We start from the raw sequence: 10,873 nt of genomic DNA on the forward strand, positions 1-10,873 counted from the left end.
CTCTAGCAAACGAACTACACGATCTTGTGCTATGCTTAGGATTGGGTCTTGTCCATCACATTATTCTCCTAATGATGTGATCCCGTTATCAATGATATCCAATGTCCATAGTTAGGAAACCATGACTATCTGTTGATCAACGGGCTAGTCAACTAGAGGCTCACTAGGGACATATTGTTGTCTATGTATTCACACATGTATTACGATTTCCGGATAACACAATTATAGCATGAATAAAAGACAATTATCATGAAGAAGGAAATATAATAATAATCCTTTTATTATTGCCTCCAGGGCATATTTCCAACAGTCTCCCACTTGCACTAGAGTCAATAATCTAGTTACATTGTGATGAATCGAACACCCATAGAGTTCTTGTGTTGATCATGTTTTGCTCGAGGAAGAGGTTTAGTCAACGGATCTGCGACATTCAGATCCGTATGTACTTTGCAAATATCCATGTCTCCATCTTGAACATTTTCACGGATGGAGTTGAAACGACGCTTGATGTGCCTAGTCTTCTTGTGAAACCTGGGCTCCTTGGCAAGGGCAATAGCTCCAGTGTTGTCACAGAAGAGAGTGATCGGCCCCGATGCATTGGGTATGACTCCTAGGTCGGTGATGAACTCCTTCATCCATATTGCTTCATGCGCTGCCTCCGAGGCTGCCATGTACTCCGCTTCACATGTAGATCCCGCCACGACGCTCTACTTGCAACTGCACCAGCTTACTGCTCCACGATTCAACATATACACGTATCCGGTTTGTGACTTAGAGTCATCCAGATCTGTGTCGAAGCTAGCATCGACGTAACCCTTTACGATGAGCTCTTCATCACCTCCATAAACGAGAAACATGTCCTTTGTCCTTTTCAGGTACTTCAGGATATTCTTGACCGCTGTCCAGTGTTCCTTGCCGAGATTACTTTGGTACCTTCCTACCAAACTTACGGCAAGGTTTACATCAGGTCTGGTACACAGCATGGCATACATAATAGATCCTATGGCTAAGGCATAGGGGATGACACTCATCTCTTCTTTATCTTCTGCCGTGGTCGGGCATTGAGCCGAGCTCAATCTCACACCTTGCAATACAGGCAAGAACCCTTTCTTGGATTGATCCATATTGAACTTCTTCAATATCTTATCAAGGTATGTGCTTTGTGAAAGACCTATGAGGCGTATTGATCTATCCCTATAGATCTTGATGCCTAATATGTAAGCAGCTTCTCCAAGGTCCTTCATTGAAAAACACTTATTCAAGTAGGCCTTAATGCTGTCCAAAAGTTCTATATCATTTCCCATCAAAAGTATGTCATCTACATATAATATGAGAAATGCTACAGAGCTCCCACTCACTTTCTTGTAAACGCAGGCTTCTCCATAAGTCTGCATAAACCCAAATGCTTTGATCATCTCATCAAAGCGAATGTTCCAACTCCGAGATGCTTGCACCAGCCCATAAATGGATCGCTGGAGCTTGCATACCTTGTTAGCATTCTTAGGATCAACAGATCCTTCCGGCTGCATCATATATAGTTCTTCCTTAAGATAGCCGTTAAGGAATGCCGTTTTGACGCCCATCTGCCATATCTCATAATCATAGTATGCGGAAATTTCTAACATGATTCGGACGGGCTTCAGCTTCACTACGGGAGAGAATGTCTCATCGTAGTCAACCCCTTGAACTTGTCGATAACCCTTAGCAACAAGTCGAGCTTTATAGATGGTAATATTACCATCCACGTCTGTCTTCTTCTTAAAGATCCATTTGTTTTCTATCGCTCGCCGATCATCGGGCAAGTCTGTCAAAGTCCATACTTTGTTTTCATACATGGATTCTATCTCGGATTGCATGGCTTCAAGCCATTTGTTGGAATCTGGGCCCGCCATCGCTTCTTCATAGTTCGAAGGTTCACCGTTGTCTAACAACATGATTTCCAGGACAGGGTTGCCATACCACTCTGGTGTGGAACGTGTCCTTGTGGACCTACGAAGTTCAGTAGCAACTTGATCATCATCATTAATTTCCTCTCCATTCGGTGTAGGCACCACAGGAACATTTTCCTGAGCTGCACTACTTTCCGGTTCAAGAGGTAGTAGTTCATCGAGTTCTACTTTCCTCCCACTTACTCCTTTCGAGAGAAAATCTTTTTCCAGAAAGGATCCGTTCTTGGCAACAAAGATCTTGCCTTCAGATCTAATGTAGAAGGTATACCCAATGGTTTCCTTAGGGTATCCTATGAAGATGCATTTTTCCGACTTGGGTTCGAGCTTTTCAGGTTGAAGTTTCTTGACATAAGCATCGCATTTCCAAACTTTTAGAAACGACAACTTAGGTTTCTTCCCAGACCATAATTCATACGGTGTCGTCTCAACAGATTTAGACGGAGCCCTATTTAAAGTGAATGTAGCTGTCTCTAGAGCGTATCCCCAAAATGATAGCGGTAAATCGGTAAGAGACATCATAGATCGCACCATATCCAATAGAGTGCGATTATGACGTTCGGACACACCGTTACGCTGCGATGTTCCAGGCGGCGTGAGTTGTGAAACGATTCCACATTTCCTTAAGTGCGTACCAAATTCGTGACTTAAATATTCTCCTCCACGATCAGATCGTAAGAACTTTATCTTTCGGTCACGTTGATTCTCTACCTCATTCTGAAATTCTTTGAACTTTTCAAAGGTCTCAGACTTGTGTTTCATCAAGTAGACATACCCATATCTACTGAAGTCATCAGTGAGAGTGATAACATAACGATATCCTCCGCGAGCCTCAACGCTCATTGGACCGCACACATCAGTATGTATGATTTCCAATAAGTTGGTTGCTCGCTCCATAGTTCCGGAGAACGGAGTCTTGGTCATTTTTCCCATAAGGCATGGTTCACATGTGTCAAATGATTCATAATCGAGAGACTCTAAAAGTCCATCAGCATGGAGCTTCTTCATGCGCTTGACCCCAATGTGACCAAGGCGGCAGTGCCACAAGTATGTGTGACTATCGTTATCAACCTTACATATTTTGGTATTCACATTATGAATATGTGTAACATTACGTTCGAGATTCACTAAGAATAAACCATTGACCAGTGGGGCATGACCATAAAACATATCTCTCATATAAATAGAACAACCATTATTCTCGGATTTAAATGAGTAGCCATCTCGCATTAAATGAGATCCAGATACAATGTTCATGCTCAAAGCTGGCACTAAATAACAATTATTGAGGTAGCGTGCCGACGGCGATGACATCGACCTTGGAACCATTCCCGACGCGCATCGTCACCTCGTCCTTCGCCAGTCTCTGCTTATTCCGCAGCTCCTGCTTTGAGTTACAAATATGAGCAACGGCACTAGTATCAAATACCCAGGAGCTACTACGAGCACTGGTAAGGTACACATCAATTACATGTATATCACATATACCTTTAGTGTTGCCGGCCTTCTTGTCCGCTAAGTATTTGGGGCAGTTCTGCTTCCAGTGACCCTTCCCTTTGCAATAAAAGCACCCAGTCTCAGGCTTGGGTCCATTCTTTGACTTCTTCCCGGCAACTGGCTTACCGGGCGCGGCAACATCCTTGTCGTCCTTCTTGAAGTTCTTCTTACCCTTTCCTTTCTTGAACTTAGTGGTTTTATTGACCATCAACACTTGATGTTCCTTTTTGATTTCTACCTCTACTGACTTCAGCATTGAAAATACTTCAGGAATAGTTTTCACCATCCCCTGCATATTGTAGTTCATCACAAAGCTCTTGTAGCTCGGTGGGAGCGACTGAAGGATTCTGTCAATGACCGCCTCGTCCGGGAGGTTAATGTCCAGCTGGGACAGGCGGTTGTGCAACCCAGACATTTTGAGTATGTGCTCACTGACAGAACTATTTCCCTCCATCTTACAACTATAGAAGTTGTCGGAGACTTCATATCTCTCGACCCGGGCATGAGCTTGGAAAACCATTTTTAGCTCCTCGAACATCTCATATGCTCCGTGTTGCTCAAAACGCTTTTGGAGCCCCGGTTCTAAGCTGTAAAGCATGCCGCACTGAATGAGGGAGTAATCATCAACATGTGACTGCCAAGCGTTCATAACGTCTTGGTTCTCTGGGATGGGTGCTTAACCTAGCGGTCCTTCTAGGACATATGCTTTCTTGGCAGCTATGAGGATGATCCTCAGGTTCCGGACCCAGTCCGTATAGTTGCTGCCATCATCTTTCAGCTTGGTTTTCTCTAGGAACGCGTTGAAGTTCATGTTGACATGAGCGTTGGCCATTTGATCTACAAGACATTTTTGCAAAGATTTTAGACTAAGTTCATGATAATTAAGTTCATCTAATCAAATTATTTAATGAACTCCCACTCAGATTAGACATCCCTCTAGTCATCTAAGTGTTACATGATCCGAGTCGACTAGGCCTTGTCCGATCATCACGTGAGACGGACTAGTCATCATCGGTGAACATCTCCATGTTGATCGTATCTTACATACGACTCATGTTCAACCTTTCGGTCTCTGTGTTCCGAGGCCATGTCTGTACTGCTAGGCTCGTTAAGTTAACCTAAGTGTTTTGCATGTGTAAATCTGTCTTACACCCATTGTATGTGAACGTTAGAATCTATCACACCCGATCATCACGTGGTGCTTCAAAACAACGAACTGTCGCAACGGCGCACAGTTAGGGGGAACACTTTCTTGAAATTATTATGAGGGATCATCTTATTTACTACCGTCGTTCTAAGTAAACAAGATGCATAAACATGATAAACATCACATGCAATCAAATAGTCGTGACATGATATGGCCAATATCATATAGCTCCTTTGATCTCCATCTTCGGGGCTCCATGATCATCTTCGTCACCGGCATGACACCATGATCTCCATCATCATGATCTCCATCATCGTGTCTCCATGAAGTTGCTCGCCAACTATTACTTCTACTACTATGGCGGTTTAGCAATAAAGTAAAGTAATTACATGGCGTTAAATCATTGACACGCAGGTCATACAATAATTAAGACAACTCCTATGGCTCCTGCCGGTTGTCATACTCATCGACATGCAAGTCGTGATTCCTATTACAAGAACATGATCTCATACATCACAATATATCATTCATCATTCATCACAACTTTTGGCCATATCACATCACAAAACAATTGCTGCAAAAACAAGTTAGACGTCCTCTAATTGTTGTTGCATCTTTTACGTGGCTGCAATAGGGTTCTAGCAAGAACGTTTTCTTACCTACGAAAAAGCCACAACATGATTTGTCAACTTCTATTTACCCTTCATAAGGACCCTTTTCATTGAATCCGCTCCAACTAAAGTGGGAGAGACAGACACCCGCTAGCCACCTTATGCAACTAGTGCATGTCAGTCGGTGGAACCTATCTCACATAAGCGTACGTGTAAGGTCGGTCCGGGCCGCTTCATCCCACAATACCGCTGAAGCAAAATAAGACTAGTATATGCAAGAAAGTTGACAACATCTACGCCCACAACAAATTTGTGTTCTACTCATGCAAAGAGAACTACGCATAAACCTGGCTCATGATGCCACAATTGGGGAACGTTGCAGAAAATAAAAATTTTCCTACAGTTTCACCAAGATCAATCTATGAGTTCATCTAGCAACGAGAGAGAGGAGTGCATCTACATACCCTTGTAGATCGAGCGGAAGCGTTCAAGGGAACGGGGTTGAGGGAGTCGTACTCGTTGTGATCCAAATCACCGGAGATCCTTAGCGCCGAACGGACGGCACCTTCGCGTTCAACACACGTACGGTCAAGGAGACGTCTCCTCCTTCTTGATCCAGCAAGGGGGAAGGAGAGGTTGATGAAGATCTAGCAGCACGACGGCGTGGTGGTGGATGCAGCAGGGATCCCGGCAGGGCTTCGCCAAGCGTCTGCGGGAGGGAGAGGTGTAGCAAGGGGGAAGGGAGGCGCCAAGTGCAAGGGTGCGGCTTCCCTCCCTCCCCCCTCTTTATATAGGGACCCTTGGGAGGGGGGCGCCGGCCCTAGGAGATTGAATCTCCAAGGGGGGGCGGCCGCCAAGGGGGTGCCTTGGCCCCTATCGGTGTCAAAACCGGCGGATCTCGGGTAGGGGGTCCCGAACTGTGCGTCTAGGCGGATGGTAACAGGAGACAAGGGACACGATGTTTTTACCCAGGTTCAGGCCCTCTCGATGGAGGTAAAACCCTACTCCTGCTTGATTAATATTGATGATATGGGTAGTACAAGAGTAGATCTACCATGAGATCGGAGTGGCTAAACCCTAGAAGCTAGCCTATGGTATGATTGTTGTTCGTCCTATGGACTAAACCCCTCCGGTTTATATAGACATCGGAGAGGGCTAGGGTTACACAGAGTCGGTTACAATGGGAGGAGATCTTCATATCGTATCGCCAAGCTTGCCTTCCACGCCAAGGAAAGTTCCATCCGGACACGGGACAAAGTCTTCAATCTTGTATCTTCATAGTCCGGGAGTCCGGCCAAAGGTCTTAGTCCAGCCATCCGGACACCCCCTAATCCAGGACTCCCTCAGTAGCCCCCGAACCAGGCTTCAATGATGATGAGTCCGGCGCGCAAGTTGTCTTCGGCATTGCAAGGTGGGTTCTCCTTCAAATTCCCTGTACCCGTCGAATAGTGTACGGCTTCTAGTGCGTCCTATCCTCCTCGGATTCTGTGTCCCATAATGACCATCTTCCACACGTCAAACGAATGTGAAAAGCCAGCGGATTTTCTTTTCACTTACCTCCCGGTTGCATTAATGAGCCGCCCATAAAAGAGACGGGGATTTAGATCCAATTCGCACCATCTTCCCTCCGCGAGTCTTCATCAGAGCGCCTCTGACAGAGATCCATTCCATCATGGCCGGTCGGTGCCGCTCCTCCTCTCGCCCCTCCAGCCCTCGGCTCGGAGATTGGGGGCGGTGTTTCGTCCCGCATAGCGAGTTAGTAGTGCTTCAGTCCAAGGGGCTTCTCCCCCCAGCATATATGGTCCCAGTTCGAGCCAGGATTGCTACCTATAGCGGCGGAGAGCAGGCGTAGGGCGTCCCCAATCCCTCTCAAGGAGAGAGGGTATGCTTAGTCCCTTATTTGATGAGAGGACTAGGATTTCCAATTCATCCGTTTCTCTGAGGGTTGCTGGAGTTCTACGGCCTCCAGCTACACAACCTCACGCCCGCCTCCATTCTGCACATCACGGGCTTCGTGGCCCTCTGCGAGCCGTTCTTGGGTGTTGAGGCCCATTTCACGCTGTGGAAGAGGTTGTTTTGCCTTGTGCCCCATTCTCAGGAGGGGTCTATTTATCAGGTGGGCGGAGCCGAACTATGGCGCATCACCGGGACTGGATATCTATCCGGTACCCCAAAGAGGGCATCCGAAGACTGGCCCTCGGAGTGGTTTTATATAGATGACGTCCCCCTGCCGGACCCTATACGGATCGGCCTCCCCAAGTTCAATAATGCCCCGTTGAAGAAGCTCCTGAGTTGGCGCCCGCGGAACCCTCAGAGGGAAGCTGACAGGGACGTCCTGTACCTGATGAGCCGGATAAGGTTGTTGGCTCATTCCGGACTGACCATGATCAAGGTCATGGCCATATGCATTGCGCGAGGGGTGCAGCCGCTTCAATACAGAGGCCACCCCATGTGGGATTTCAATGGGGAGGATGACGCCACCCGGTGCGGTCACAAGGGGCCAGATTTGGCCGCCACTTTAACGAGAATCTTATCCGCTTTGTACAAGGGAGAAGAAGAAGAATTCCTCCGTGTCAACCCGGAGGGCGGATTCTCCATGTATAATCCACCTAGTTGGGTGAGCGGACACTTTCACTTGCCTATCCGCTTTTGAAATTCCCGTAGTTGAGTACTTAGTCTAGTAATGTTTAAACGCAGGAGCTGCGCCAGGCTGTGAAGGAAATAAACAGCCCTGCTCCACAACCCGAGGACCCGGAACGGTCCCTCGATACGGACTCCCAAGAAGATCCGGACTTATGTGTGGAGTTAATTGATGGAGTATTTCATCAATTGAGCAAGGACAACTCCTTAATGGCCATCACGGCCGACTATCCCGGACTACTTCCAGCCTCAAAGGTAACTAAGACCGAAGTCCCAGTATTCTCATGCTTTATCTTGCATGCCGTAAACTAATAGCGTTTCGCAGGGTAAATCCTTGAGGCGGAAGGCCGAGCCCACGATGGGCAGCCAACAAGGGCCACTGAAGCCAGGCGGGCCAAAAAGAAGTGCGGACCAGATTGAGATTCCGGCGCAACGGTACGACGTGCGAATTTAACGCCTAGGGTTTATGCCCTTGAGTCTTACTAATGCTCATGATTTTCTTAGAAAGAAGAGAGCCCGCCGGAATATGTCCGCCGGCCAAGGTTCAAGGCCGGGTACAGAAGCAGAGACGGACACTGGGCGCGCCTCGGGCGCTCCTCCGACAGAGGACGCCGACGGGCTATCTGCCACCAATTCAGAGGTGGAGAGCGCCCTGAACCATAGGCGTCGTCGTACTGTTCTTCGTGACGCGTGTTTTTCCCCAGAGGCGTTGGACGCCTTTAATACAGGAGATGCGTATCTCCGTGCTGCTCAAAATGGTCTAGCCAGAGCCACTGAGCAGTATGTAAAAGACATACAGGTGAGTAGAATTGAAGGTTATATATGTCAGTAGCCCCCGAGACTTGAAATAGTGAAGATAATTGTTTGAAGGATCATGTGCTATCCAGTGTCTTACAAATAAGAATACGCAACTGTCCCAGGAGCTTGAAGAGTGCAAGGCCCAGCTCGAGGCCACACTGGCCACTTCAAAAAATGCCAAGGGGACGCCCCCAGGTAATATATGCTTCGAAAGATAATTCCGTTTTGAAATGCGGCAGGTGTTCTACCCTGACAATAATAATGCAGATGGAGCCGGGGTAAATCTGGACAAGCAACAACTCCTACGCCAACTAAAGGCTGGCGAGAGCGTGCTGACGAGGGTGAGGCAAGAGAAGAACAAGCTTCAAGACGCCAATACCCAGCTGGGCAAGGAACTGAAAGATGTTCGTATTCAGCTGTCTTCTGCCGTGAAGGAGAATCGGCGACTTCGACGTGGCATTTTTAGTAAGTGCTTGAACGAATCTTCGAAAAAGAATTCGGCGAGGAAGTTGATTGACAGAGCTATGTCTGTTGGTCTGCTGACAGGTCGTCCTGCGGAGGAAATGCCTGGTTCAACGGGAGACCTTCTTCCCGAGCTGTTGCAACTACACGAACGAGTTCGACAGGCAATGCAAAGCATCATCCAGGCGATGTGGCCGTCCCTCTCCGTGCCCGAAGGCCTTGAGGAGCTTACAAAGAAGCTGGAGGGAGTGCGGCAGCGCTTTCGGTTGTGGAACATATCGGCTTGCCGTCAAGGTGCCAGGAAGGCCTGGGCCATGGTGAAGACTCGGTACACGAAGGCTGACCCAAACCACATGGCCGAGGTCGGCCCTATATGTCCGGACGGAAAGGAGATCCCAGTCAGCTTAGCATATGGCCAGGTGGAGTTGGCTGCAAAGTATTCCCAACAGGACTGTAAATTAGACCGCCTGTTGGATGGTATTGAAGAAGAATATGCCAAGTCGGATTGACTCTGTAATTTAAAATGACATAAAAAATGCCTTCTAGCCGGATTGTAGATTGTTTGTCATTGCGGACCTTTTCGCTTCGACCTCTGGACCCTATAGTCCGGAGTGTGTCCGAATACCCTCTCGATTATGTAAGAACCGGGGCATGCATGGAGACAAGGCGTAGGGGTCATAAGTGCTTTAGCAGACAAGTGCCCAACTAGTTATGTTATATTACATGGTTAGTAAGAAACATCTTCCAGGGAGAATAGTTCCGTTAGGGGTTCCTTTCCCTAGGAGGAATGCCCTAAAGTGCATGTCCGAACTTCCAGAAAGAGCAGAAAAGCATCTGGGGGCAGATGAATAAATACGAAAGGTCATCTTTTAGTTCACCGACCGAATATTCCCTTAAGAACGCTAGCTTTCGGCTTCATCCAGTCTGAGGTACACATCCGGCTGACCCGGCAGTAACAATCGCAGAGGTGCTCCCTTTACCACCTAGCCGAACGAACGGGAACGTAGGGGTAAGCACAGGAGCCAGGCAACCCAGCTTGGCCAAAACTTAAGTCATATCGATGCATATAATGGTGTATAAAAGGTTCATGCGGAAGTGTAACACATGTTTTGGGCATGAGGCCCGTTTTATATAAACTTCTTGGTAAAGAAGCCCCCAAGTATTATGAGCGCGGGTAGCGCGTCGGGTATGTGCGAACAATGTACAGGCAAGCCCCTAAGAGCTTGGGAGAAGAAAAAGGGTAGGGAGAAGGAACAAAATCCCGAACAGCCAATAAAAAATAAAAATAAAAATAAAACAAAGGGACAGAGGAAGGAAACGAACACGGAGTCCGGCGCTAGGCATAGAATCGTCATAGGCGTGCTGCGTTCCATGGGTTCGGCTCGAGTCGGTTATCCGATGCGTTTCACAGATGGTATGCTCCGCCAGTCAGTACTTGGTCGATTATGAAGGGGCCCTCCCATTTGGGCTTTAATTTATCCTTTTTCTTGTCCGGCAGGCGTAGAACTAGTTCGCCAACGCTATAGGTTTTGGCCCATACTTCTCTGCTTTGGTATCTTCGAGCCTGCTGTTGATAGAATGCGGAACGAGCTTTTGCCACGTCGTGCTCCTCTTCCAATGTGTCCAAGATGTCCTGCCGATCGAGCCCGGCTTCTCTTTCTTCATACATGCGCACTCGAGGTGAGTCATGGATTATGTCGCATGGCAGTACTGCCTCTGCGCCGTATACCATAAAAAATGGTGTGAATCCGGTAGTGCGATTCGGCGTGGTC

This window comes from Triticum dicoccoides, chromosome 1B (genome assembly GCF_002162155.2).
Source record: "Triticum dicoccoides isolate Atlit2015 ecotype Zavitan chromosome 1B, WEW_v2.0, whole genome shotgun sequence".
Lineage (NCBI taxonomy): Eukaryota > Viridiplantae > Streptophyta > Magnoliopsida > Poales > Poaceae > Triticum > Triticum dicoccoides.